The sequence below is a fragment of the Podarcis bocagei genome, assembly GCF_964188305.1.
Source record: "Podarcis bocagei genome assembly, chromosome: 2".
In the NCBI taxonomy this organism is placed as follows: domain Eukaryota; kingdom Metazoa; phylum Chordata; class Lepidosauria; order Squamata; family Lacertidae; genus Podarcis; species Podarcis bocagei.
This window is the reverse complement of record NC_138126.1, coordinates 76,466,954-76,476,788: the sequence shown is the minus strand read 5'-3', so window position 1 is coordinate 76,476,788 and position 9,835 is coordinate 76,466,954.

The following is a 9,835-nucleotide window of genomic DNA, read 5'->3' as shown; positions in this document are numbered from 1 at the left end:
GCACGCCTCTTGCCCTCCATTCTACATAATAGTTGTGGAGCCTGAGTGTGGCTAAACCAGTTGCGCTCCCCTAAATCTGCCTCTGACCTGGGGCTTACTCCTAAGAAAGTGAGCATATTAGTAATTGATTGATTATTTAATTTCTATACCACTTAATATATATAAAATATATCTAAGCCAAATCCAGAAAACTGAAGCAACAACCGACAACTTAAACAAAACATTACAAAAAGACACAGTTACAGGAGTGAAACAAACTCAAAGCTCACAATGAGAAGGAGTTCCTGGAAACAGCAAACATCGCCCTAGTCTCTCACTCTAAACTTGCTATTTAGGGGCAGGTTCAATGTGAGTGGTAGTTGCTCAGGCTGCCCACAGCTGTGCCCCATTTAGCTGCACTCTCAGCAACCAGTTCCAGGTACAGAAGGACTGTTAGTCCACAGACAATATCCTCAACAGAATGATTGCCATGTGGTAAAAAAAAGAATACTCCACTGTTCCCTAAACCCTCTCCTAAAAAACCAATCAATCCATCAATCAATCCATGCCACAAGGAATTAGGAAGAGACAGTAAAAGAGAGCATGGAAGTTGTGCCTGACAGTCTCTCTCACTTTTGTAAAAGGTAAAAGTAAAGGACTCCTGAACGGCTAAGTCCACTCAAAGGCGACTATGGGGTTGCGGCGCTCATCTCGCTTTCAGGCTGAGGGAGCCAGCGTTTGTCCGCAGACAGCTTTCCGGGTGATGTGGCCAGCATAACTAAACCACTTCTGGCACAACGGGGCACTGTAACAGAAACCAGAGTGCACGAAAGCACTGTTTACCTTCCTGCCACAGCTGTACCTATTTATCTACTTGCACTGGTGTGCTTTCAAACTGCTAGGTTTACAGGAGCTGGGACAGAGCAGTGTGAGCTCACCCCGTTGTGGGAATTCAAACTGCCAACCTTCTGATCGGCAAGTCCAAGAGGTTTAGTGGTTTAGCAGGTTGGGTAGGAGCACTGGCAACTGGCGTCCAAGCTTCCTTCTATGTGTACTCAGAAAAAAAATTACACAGAACACATTTGCTTTGTTTGCACAAGCTACAGACAGACCAGCATCTGAAAAAGGCCAAGACACATGCACATAATTCTCTCTCCACCCCCTTCAAAATACAAGCTTACTAACCACGTCTTTGCAGCAGACGGTTAAAGGCCGAGGCTGGGAGAGACTCTTTTCTGTCTCAGCCTAAGATACTAAAAGCGCTAATTAAAACACATCTAACAAGGAATAGGAAATCCATCTTAGCTGCAAATTGTACAGTTGAGGGATGCAGGTGGTGCCGTGGTCTAAACCATCGGGTCCCTTGGGCTTGCCGATCGCAAGGTTGGCAGTTCGAATCCGCATGACAGGGTGAGCTCCCGTTGCTCTGTCCCAGCTCCTGCCAAGTTTTCAGGGATTAGAGCCCACTGCCAACCAGGTGCATGAAATGTGTCCCCAATGGCAGGTAAGATACTGCTCATGCATGCAAGCTCCCCCCGCCCAAGTCCACATGATGTCATCAGCATCAAAGTTCACTGCCCACCCAAAGTGGATTCATCCTTGTTGGGGGAAATATATATATATATATATTTTACACACACACACACACACACACACATATATATATATATATAATCCAGTTTATATGGTGACCCTAACTAATTGGGGCTGGGTGGATGGAAGACATCTCACCAGTCTTGAACTCACTGACTGTTTCTTGGGTCCCAGTCAACGCTAATGTTCAAAGTCTGAAAAGGCTTAGAGCCAGGATACCTCAAGGACTGGCTTTTCCACATTAGTCTGCACAGGTGCAAAGATCATCACCTGAGGCCCTTCTGGGAGCCCGTACACCATCATTTTGTGAAATGCTTTGAGAGGTTTTGCACTTGAGAATGATAGGTGAATGCTTAATATTACTAAAAACACAAGAGGGGGAAATGGGAACAAGTGGGGCAAACACAAAAGTTTTCTGTGGACTCTGGCCGATGTGTGCCTTGCAGCACCCACATGGCACCATCTTCATTAAAATATCATCCCCTAATCTTCCCCCACCCTTTAATCCGGATTTCCTATTTCTGCAGGGATTTAAAAAAAAATACTAACCAAATTTCCCATAGAAATGATAAATCTGGATTAAATTCTCTGCTCGCTCAGAAACTGTAGAATATAAAACAGAACTCTTTCTCTCCCTTCCCTCAAATCATCCCGTGTTCCTAATCCCTTCTTTAGCAGGAATTTCCCTCTCTTTAGCCGCCTATTGGCTTTTGCTGAGTTGTTTGGGTAGGGTTCGCCCTCCCCGCTCTAGTGCCCTCTAGTGACCCACTGCTGTTATTGACAATTCCCGGAATTATCCTCGATTTCATTCAGAGCGCTCCTTTTTCAAGAAACCGAAACTTAACGTCCGTGCTTGTGGGAGCCTTGCCAAAGCTGGGAGGAAGCCTGCGCCTCCGCCGCCGCCTCCACCCGCCCTCTCCAAGCAACGAGATGCACATTTGCCTTCAACCCGCAGCTCGTGATCGCTCGTTTAGGAATTTCTGTAAATCATCAGACTTACTATTACGGAGGAAAGAGAGCTGGAGTCTGCACGTTCCCCTGCGCATGTTTACTCAGAAGCAAATTCTATTGTGTTCCACTGGACTTAGTCCCAATTAAGTGTTTATAGGCTTGCAGCTGCGGAGGCGATCACAGTATATTAAGCAGAAGCCCCCCTCCCCAAATCTTAATCTCAGGGTCATGGGTTTGAACCCCACATTGGACAACAACAACAACAACAATAACCTGTGTACAATGAAATTAAACGTGCCTCCCTTCCCCCAAACACTCCATTTCTTATCAAACAACAAAAAGTTTCCTGCATTGCAGGGGGTTGGACTATAGTATACCTCGGGTTACAGACGCTGCAGGTTACAGACTCTGCTAACCCAGAAATAGTACCTCAGGTTAAGAGCTTTGCTTCAGGATGAGAACAGAAATCGTGCTCTGGCAGCGCAGCGGCAGCCGGAGGCCCCATTAGCTAAAGTGGTGCTTCAGGTTAAGAACAGTTTCAGGTTAAGAATGGACCTCCAGAACGAATTAAGTTCTTAACCCGAGGTACCACTGTAAATGATCCTAGTGGTCCCTTCCAACTCTATGATTTGGGGCTTTTTAGCTGAGAGAAAAGGCAACACAGCAGGCAGCAGTGTATGGAATGATGCATGGTGCAGAGAAAATGGGCAGAGAAATGTTTCTTTCACAGCACTAGAACTCCGAGGCATCCCAAAAAGCTGAATGTTGGAAAATTCAGGACAGAGGAGAGAAAGCACTTCTTCACACAACACATAAACTATGGAACTCACTCCCACAAGAGGCAGAGATGGCTACCATCTGGGATGGCTTCAAAAAGAAATTCATGGAATATATGAAGGGCTACTCCTCACAATGGCTATTTTCTGCCTCTGAATACCAGTCGCTGGCAATCGCCGGAGGGGAAAGGGCTCTTGTGATTGAGTCCCGCTTGCCAGCTTCCCACAGGCATCTGATTGGCCACCAAAAGAATGGGGGTGGGGGGGGGGTCTTTGAGCTCCTACGTTATGCAGGCAGACAGTTAGCGGTCAAAAGAGGCCAGACTACAGTTCACATTGTTTTCTTTGGCTTGGAAAGGACCTCGTGGATGTTTACAGAAGAGGGGATGCCAGGAGAAGTTTTCTGACATGTAAGGGGTGGGAAATAACAGAGGCACATGTGATGACCTATGGCTGTGAGAGATGTCAAAGAGCAGAGGACCCTAAGCAAGGACAGAGTCGATGCCAAAACCAGGGCCCTCCCGCCTCTCGCCTTCCCTTGGATATCATAGTTGGGGCTCCTGCTGCAGCACCCTAGAAGCTCTGCATCTGGTGCAACCAAATGCCCTAGATCCACCCTTGTGCAGGAAGGGTTAAACACCCATCTCCAGAGCCAGTGTGGTGTAGTGCTTAAGAGCGGTAGTCTTGTAATCTGGGGAACCGGGTTCGCGTCTCCACTCCTCCACATGCAGCTGCTGGGCGACCTTGGGCCAGTCACACTTCTCTGAAGTCTCTCAGCCTCACTCACCTCACGGAGTGTTTGTTGTGGTGGAGGAAGGGAAAGGAGAATGTTAGCCGCTTTGAGACTCCTTCAGGTAGTGATAAAGTAGAATATCAAATCTTCTTCTACTGTTCTTCTTCTGCCCACAAATCATGTGGGTTCTCATCGATTTGCACTTCTGAACACCTAGTTTCGCCCCAACAGAGGCTTAAGACCTTTTCTATACCACATTAACCTAATTTTATGTTGGAGGAACTGGACGTGAAGGAGGGGGTTAATTTCTTTCAAGGGCACAAATCGCCCCACGTCTGAGATAAGCCAACAGGTGCAAGGTCAGCCAAGCCAGTTGCTATAGTAACCGCCCAGTGCTGTCTATAGAAAGAGAGGCTTGTGGCTTCCTACATTTCTCTGTGTCTCTGCCCCAGCTTGTCTCCAGCCAACCCTTGTGGCATCTGCATTTCATCCTCTGCCCCAATAGAGTTTTCTTCTTTGTTCCCTTCCTTCCTCCCAGAACACCTTGCCAGGTGCAACACCTCCCCTTCTGTCTGCTCGCCCCACTTCTGCAGACCTGGTTTTTTATTTATTTTAAAAAATAGCAACATTTTCCCTGTGTGCCATCACGCCCATGTTGCCCTGGCAACCTTGGATTAGGCTGCCCCGTTCCCTGTTGTGATAGTATACACATGGCGCTCAATGATAAAGGCAAAGTTCAGCAATTGCAGGCAGCATTCTGTTGCTTGCTGCTTAATTAAGTAGCACAGGTGTCTCCAGGAGTGGAAGGGAAGGATGTTCTTATCGTTCAACAAGAGATCGCAAATAGTTGACTCACAGCTAAGTAGTCATTGCTCCCTCAAGATCAAACATTAGACTGCAGCTGTGTGATGTTATCCCAATAGCTCCCTTCTCCCTAACTCTGCACGCCTAGGAGGGAGTGTTTTGTTTTGCAGCAGAGGAATAAAGCATTTTCTCACAGACCACCACCCCTTTTCCCAAATTGCTCTCCTTCCTGTGAGGTTCCAGGCTGTGAGAAAAACATGGGTCCAGAAGTACTCTGATGAGATACAGTGGTTCCTCATATTACATACACTTCAGGTTACACACTCCGCTAACCCAGAAATATTACCTCGGGTTAAGAACTTTGCTTCAGGATGAGAACAGAAATCTTGCAGCGGCGGCGCAACGGCAGCAGGAGGCCCCATTAGCTAAAGTGGTGCTTCAGGTTAAGAACAGTTTCAGGCTAAGAACGGACCTTGGGAACAAATTAAGTTCTTAACCTGAGGTACCACTGTAAAGGCAACCTGGTATGAAGGTGCGTTTTGAAGAGAGATCAGGCAGGGGGTTGCCTCTGTTCCTTCTGAGTTGCCTTCTCTCTAAAGCAGCTGTTTCTCAACCTGTGGGTCCCCAGATCCTGTTGGACTACAACTCCCATCATCCCTGAGCTCTGGCCTTGCTATCTAGGGGTGATGGGAGTTGTAGTCCAAGAGCATCTGGGGACCCACAGGTTGAGAAAGGCTGCTCTAAAGTGTTTTACAAGCTTGGACTAATGTTACACATGGCTGCAGGGTCAAAGCCTGGGCCATTAAGTGCTGAGTCACCAATTGACCTCAACAGGCAACTTCCCCATTATTTTTTTTGACCTCGACAACTTCGGAGATAATTTATCCTTTTCTGAAAACGTGCTTTTAGTCTCCAGAGACAGAACTGTTGTTAAGCGTGGTTTGTGTGAAACTGCCTTTGTTTAGGTAACCTTTGTTTGGTTTAGGCAGGAAATCTTCCCGGCCCTGCCCTAAAAGCTGCAAACTGCTATTGCACAGACATAAATAAACCCTCCTGCCGGGCAGTAACCAGGGAGATAGCAGCCGCCACCGTAGTAATAGCAGTTGTAGCGGCCATGATTCTCTCCAGAGTGTAGGAGTATCTTTCTGAAGTTTTATCTGAGGAATCAGAGAATGCTGGAAATATCTAATGAGGTTTCTTTCATTGTGGCCCTGGGTAGAGAGATTACTTTCTGGTAGACAATGAAAATGTGATAAAGTTCATTCTCCATATGGATGTTTCTTAAGGATACCAGTACCCATGGCCTTCAACCTCTTTACTTGGCATCTGATTAGGTATTTATATCCAAGGGTGGTATGCAACATTTGCAGAGGACCACACACAAAAGCACAAAATGTGGTATCTGGCGCACAGAATTCAGATCCTTGCAAATCTCATTTTTTAAAAAATCTACAGAGTGGAGTCCTAACCCTGAACTGGGGGGGGGGCAGTGGGTGGGAAGAATGGCATGCAGTTGCTTCCCCCTCAGCCCTCAAAATGGAAGCCCCCCCCAAAAAAAAATCAATGAAAGATGTGCTGGTCATCCCCTAAATTTAGAATAAATTATTATCTCTCATCATTGTTTTCCATTTCTGCTCATACAACTCCCAATTATTTTTATTGAGGAAAAAGTATAACTTTGTAACAAGAAGGCTGACCCACAGGTCCTTTTAATTGGTTACAGGGCTGTCTTTACCTGAGGGTGCAAGTGGTGCGGTGCACCCCAGTGGCAAATTTTGGGGGGTGCCAAATGTATACCTACTGTATACCGGTCCCTCTCAATTGCTGGCAGTGAAAAGCAATGGAGCACAAGTCCCTGCCGCCCTTCTCTGTCGCTCTGTCGTGTCTAATATTCCCAACGAGTCAGGAAACAAAAGCAGTTATTTCTGCTGTGTTGTTGCTACAGGTGAGCGATTTTCCTCTCCCCAAAAAGGTCAAACTTTGAGTTCACCCCCCTAAAAAATTTGGGGGCGGCTAAACTAAATTTAGGGGCGCTGGGCAGATCTTTGCACTCCGGCAGCGCATAGGCTAAAAACAGCCCTGATTGGTTAGGTTAGGTGTCCTTAGATATAAATAATAGCAAAGTGGGGTGGGGCCAAAAAGTGATTTTCAAGCAGAGTGGCTCAGCAAAATAAACAAATAAATCTGGACCTTTGGACAGATGTCACCAGTAGTCAACACTATCCAGGTCGTTCCTTGTGGTTCATTCATTCAAATTGTGGTGTGTGTTTTTACTGATTAATTTTTTTTACTGAATTTCACAATATTAACAAATACTAAAAGGGGAAAATATACAAAAACACATTTGTTTCAGTATTAGGAACTAATGGTGCACTAATACTAGGCAAGTTATAATACACTTTGCCATTAATGTTGCAGTATTTTGCTTATTACGTATTTTTCGCTCTCTAACACGCACTTGACCATAACACGCACGTAGTTTTTAGCGGAGGAAAACAAGAAAAAAAATATTCTAAACGAAACAGTGGATGTATGATTTTTGTAGTTCATGCTGTGGCCACAGACATGTGATCTGACGGTGAGTTTGGGGTAGCCCAATGCAAAAATCCTGAGGATCCATGTGGATCCGTGCTTTGTAACCATGTTTTAGGTGGGGAGGGAAGGAAAAGCACTCAAGGGACAAGGAGCAGGCGTGGGGTGTGTGGAGAAGGATGCTGCTAATAATGCAGAAGAGGGGTATAAGGGGAGAAGGCTCCTCTCCTATCCCGCTTTGCTCCTTTAAAACAAGCAGGCTCTGCTTCTCTCCCTCCTCCCTGGCTTAGAGAGCTGAAAAGTTTTGCTGCTATTTAGCGAGCTGAGTGGGGAGGAGAGAGGGACAGAGAGCACGGTTTAAAGCAGCCAACCAGACAGGAGTCGCTTACACCTGTGTAAGCGGCTCCTCTCCCGCTTTGCTGTTTCAAAGCGAGCCATGGAGGAGGGAAGGAAGGGGAACCATGGATCCTCTGCTCATGACTGCAGCAGATCCATCCCCCCCGCCACTCGTAGGCATTCGCTCCACAACACGCACAGACATTTCCCCTTACTTTCTAGGAGGAAAAAAGTGAGTGTTATGGTGCAAAAAATACGGTACATTAATTACTTTCTATGTTACAGAATACGGATGGTGGGAAATTAAAATAAAAAAACTGGTTTATACAAGCCAAACCCTGCCATAAATTTTGATTCCTTTGTTTTGTTTTTGTCGGGCTGGTGTTGGTTAAATGTTTAGTTGGGGTTGGTGGTTATTTAAATTTGGGTATAACTGTAAACTGTTTATTGTTGTTGCTTTCTATTGATTTATTGATTTGTTTGTTGCTTGTATAGGATATTCTGTATTTAAATGTTTGATGTTTTGTTGTGTTTTTATATATGTTGTAAGCTGCCCAGAGTAGCTGGGGAAACCCAGCCAGAAAGGTGGGGTATAAATTAAAATATGATGATGATGATGATGATGATGATGAAGATGATGATGATGATTAGCCAGGGACTCTTCCCTGCCATGTGTTTCATTATTTGTCTGTTCAATAAAATCACACCAGATTTCATAGGAATTGTCTTTTTCTTGCTTTGTTTGCCCTCTGTCTCTCAATTTGTGCGATGTTTCCAATAAGGCTGTTTGCCAAACTATGTTATGCCATTTGTTTATATCTTGGGAATTCAAAGTTTTCCAATTTCTGACTAAGGCTGTCCATGCTGTCATTAAAATATGTATTACAAGTTACTTGCTTTCTAACCGCTCAGTTTTTTCATTGTAGTTAACTAAATAAATGGCAAACACAAACATATACCGTATTTTTCGCACTATAGGACGCACTTTTTCCCCTCCAAAAATGAAGGGGAAATGTGTGTGCGTCCTATGGTGCGAATGCAGGCTTTTGCTGAAGCCTGGAGAGCGAGAGGGGTCCGTGCGCACCGACCCCTCTCGCTCTCCAGGCTTCAGGAAGCTATCCCAAGTCTTGCAAGCCCGGCGGGATGTCCCGCGGGCTCGCAAGGCTTGCGGGCAGCAGCCTGCACCCAAAAGCTGGGGACAGCGGGGAGGCGCAGCGCCGCCACCCCGCTATTCCCCAACCTGATCTGGAGGCTGGGGGGGGGGAGAAGCAAGCCTGCTTCTCCCCCCGCCAGCCCCACAAGCTTGGGGGATAGGGGGATGGCGGAGCGCCGTCACCCCGCTATTCCCCGACCTGATCTGGAGGCTGGGGGTGGGAGAAGCAAGCCTGCTTCTCCCCCCCCACCATCCCCACAACCTCCAGATCAGGTCGGGGAATAGCGGGATGGCGGCGCTCCGCCATCCCGCTATTCCCCGACCTGATCTGGAGGCTGGGGGTGGGAGAAGCAAGCCTGCTTCTCCCCCCCACCAGCCCCACAACCTCCAGGCTTCAGGAGAGCCCCACCGCCAGCCCCACAAGCTTGGGGGACAGCGGGAGAGGCGCAGCGCGCCATCCCGCTGTCTCCCGACATGGTTTGGAGGCTGGCGGAAGGCTTCCTCCTCCCCCAGCCCCGCAAGCTCCCAGAGCGATGCCAAAGCTGCGCGCAGCTTCGGCATGGCTCTGGGTCCCGTTCTGGGGGAGGGGGAAGCTCGGGCTTCCCTGCCCCAGCCCCGCGCCTGGCGGGGGGGGGGAATAATTTTTTTTGGGCCTTTATTCCCCCCCCCCAAATCTAGGTGCGTCCTATGGACCGGTGCGTCCAATAGTCCGAAAAATACGGTACATTTCAGGCAGCCACTGTACAGGTGCAGATGGCAGCTTCAGTGAACTTGAGATCAGTGCAGGGAAACAAATTAGGGGGTATGTGATGGGTATGTGCCATGGACCCCCTGGTGGGTTTTGCGGAGCCTCTGGGGTCCACGAACTACAAGCTGTACCTCCAGGTGTGCAGACTGATAATACCCCAGTACAATTGTCCAGATGACCTCACCCAGTGATTTCATGTACATGTTAAAAATATGGGAGACAAGATGGAA